The sequence below is a fragment of the Bison bison genome, unplaced genomic scaffold (assembly GCF_000754665.1).
Source record: "Bison bison bison isolate TAMUID 2011002044 unplaced genomic scaffold, Bison_UMD1.0 scf7180017860562, whole genome shotgun sequence".
Classification (NCBI taxonomy): domain Eukaryota; kingdom Metazoa; phylum Chordata; class Mammalia; order Artiodactyla; family Bovidae; genus Bison; species Bison bison.
This window is the reverse complement of record NW_011491134.1, coordinates 9,484-13,084: the sequence shown is the minus strand read 5'-3', so window position 1 is coordinate 13,084 and position 3,601 is coordinate 9,484.

The window sequence follows — 3,601 nt, the reverse complement described above, 5'->3', positions numbered from 1 at the left end:
ACTTCTTCCCACACATGTTTCTGAGAATGGCCTATTAGATGTTTCAATCTACAAATCATAAGTGATAGTGACAGAGAACTAATCAGAAACTGAGGACACATAGGGAAATGTCCGAGGAAGCTGAAAACAAATAAGAGAAACTTAATACAGTACTAGTTTTAAGAAATTAAAAAAGAAGAGGGACTTTAAAACTATGATTGAAACAGGGAAGTCTACTCATTGCTCTGTGGGACCTAAATGGGAAGGAGATCAATAGAACAGTAAAGACTAGAGATCTCTTTAAGAAAAATAGAGGTACTGGGACTATTTCATGCAAAGATAGGAAGAATAAAGGACAGAAATGGGATGGACCTAAAAGAAGCAAAAGATATTAAGAGAAGGTGGCAGGAATACATTGAAAAACTATACAAAAAAAAGATCTTAATGACTGAGATCACCACAATGGTATAATCACTCACCTAGTAACGGACATCCTGGCGTCCAAAGTCAAGTCGGCCTTAGAAGGCATGACGACCAACAACGCTAGTGCACGTGATGGAACTCCAGCTGAGCTATTTGAAGTTAAACGATGATAGTGCTAACGTACTGCACTTGACAAGCCAGGAAATTTGGAAAACTCAGCAGTGGCCTCAGAATTGGAAAAGGTCAGTTTTCATTCCAATCACAAAGAAAGGCAATGCCAAAGAACGCTCAAACTACTACACAATTTCCCTCATTTCAAACAGTAGCAAAGGCTCAAAATTCTCCAAGCCAGGCTTTAACAGTACATGAACCCAGAGCTTCCAGCTCTTGAAGCTGGATTTAGAAACGGCAGAGGAACCAGAGATCAAATTGCCAGCATCCCTTGGATCATATATAAAGCAAGAGTGTTCTGGAAAAACAACTACATCTGCTGTATTGACTACACCACAGCCTTTGATTGTGTGGATCACAAGAAACTGGAAAATTCTTTAAGGGATGGGAACACCAGACTACATTACCTGCCTCCTGAGAAACCTGTATGCATGTCAAGAAGCAACAGTGAGAACTGGACATGTGACGACGGACTGATTGCAAATGGGGAAAGGAGTACATCAAGGCTGTATATTGTCAGCCTGCTTATTTAATTTATATGCACCGTACATCATGTGACATACCGGGTTGGATGAAGCACAAATTGGAATCAAGATTTCAGAGAGAAATATCCATAATCTCAGATATACAGATGACACCACCCTTATAGCAGAAAGCGAAGAGGAATTGAGGAGTCTCTTCATGAAACTGAAAGTGGGTGCAAAAGGTGGCTTCAAACTCAACCTTCAAAAAACGAAGATCACGGCACCGGTCAGGTCATTTCATCGCAATCAGTGGGAGAAACAGTGGAAACAGGGAGAGACTTTATTTTTGGGGGTTCCTAAATCATTGTAGATGGTGACCAAAGCAATAAAGTCAAAGAGCCTTCCTCCTTGGAAGAAAAGCTATGACCAACCTAGGCAGCATATTAAAAAGCAGAAACATTACTTTGCTGACAAAGGTCCATCTAGTCAAAGCCATGGTTTTTCCAGTAGTCATGTATGGATGTGAGAGCTGGACCATGAAGAAAGCTGAGCACCAAAGAATTGATGCTTTTCAACTGTGGTGTTGGAGAAGACTCTTGAGAGTCCGTTGGACTGCAAGAAGACCACACCACTCCATCCTAAAGGAAATCAGTCCTGAATATTCATTGGAAGGACATGGTGAAGCTGAAGCTCCGATACTCTGGCCACCTGATGTGAAGAACTGACCCACTGAGAAAGACCCTGATGCTAGCAAAGATTGAAGATGACAGGAGAAGGGGACGACAGAGGATGAGATGGTTGGATGCATCGTGGACTCGATAGACATGAGTTTGAGCAGTTTCTGGGAGTTGGTGATGGACAGGGAAGCCTGGCTTGCTGCAGATCATGATTGCAGACTCAGAATTGACTGAGCCGCGGAACTGAATGGACATGTATAATTGATTCTTTGCTGTATAGGAGTACAAAATTGGAAAACAGCTATTTTCCAATTAGAACTTTTAAAAAATATTTCTTTATATAATTTAAAAATTATCATAGTTTCAATCAACCATTAATAATATAGTGGAAAATGTGCTAAGATTTTATGTCAATTTATTTTAAAATTCTATGATGTAACAAAATAACGTATTTTAGCATGTTAGAATTGGGGAAATCCACTAAAGATATTTAATATGAGATCATATAAGGAAAAGAGAAACTTTGAAGTCAACTTGAGATGTGCATTCTTTCATTGTCACGAGGTTTGGCTTTCTGAAGTGAAAAATTACTTGAATTTGAAATGTATTTAGAAGGTCCTATGTGTCGCTCCCAGTGGATAGGAAATTATAAACCAGAGAACAAAAACACACCCCCAGTATTGCTAGAAGTTTGGCAGTTTGTCTACCAATCCACACACATTTCTGTCTAGAGGTAGAAGGAAACTTTAAAAGGACTGTCATACAGTTACTCAGAAATGGGCAGAGTTTTCCTAGGGCCCCACGAAATTGAAGAACAATGAATGAATGCAGTTTGTCACAACCCAAGAGGAGAGGTTTAGGTCACACTGTAATGGAGTAAAGTAATCACTGGAGATAAATTCATGAATGATTTAAGATACAGAATGGGATAGGTGATACATTTCTATGATAGTAGCAGATACACACCCAGGTTTCTGAAAACCATTTCCACTGAAGCATATCTTCCAAAACCATGTGATGAAGGATGAGTTCCTCCCTGCTCCTTGGACCTCTCATCTGAGTCATCATCTCCAACCATTCATACCTACCTGGGTAAATGGCTGTTGTCCCCATTCTCCTTATATTCCTGGGATCGTCTAATTGCTCCAGAAAGGTGACCAGGTCCAGCTTAGAGACAAGCCCTATTTATCAGAGAAAGAAATATTTGTGTTGTTAGAGATTCGAATCCAATATGTATTCAGGTGAGATGAGAACACATTTTGTTCTAGAAAACGATTTCCTTAAATACTTTGTTCAAAGCAGCTATACAATACTAACACACACCTAACATCAGATCCTGAGATTCTGGTCAAGTAGTACTAAGGCAAAAGTAAGTAGTGTCAATGTGAAATTAAGAGAGGGTACAACTATTTAATACCACAGAACTTACACAATTACCACGAACCTAGAAGGAAGGAGGCAGAGTACATCAAGGAAGAAAAACGATTCATCATGAATCATCCCCTTTTTTTCTAAACTCACAAATACCCATTTTTGCCCTAGAAAGCAGAGATCTGAAACTACTGTGGGAAGCAGAACATTTCAGAAGACATTCTTGACATGATGGAACTAAAACCCAGTGGGTAGATAAGGGATTCTGGAAGGCAGTTATCCTCACCCAAGGAGGCCAGGTTCCCGTAGTTCTCTAACATCACGTCCCTGTACAATTCCCGCTGACCGAGGTCCAGGCATTCCCACTCCTCTTGAGTGAAGTCTATGGCCACATCCTGGAATGTCAGCCGTCCCTGAAATACAAAATACAGATGCCAGTAGGCCGTGGCAAGTCTTCCTTATGTGATCCAAGATGAAAACGGCAAGTTCAGAGTCCTGGTCGTGCTTTAGTGGCTT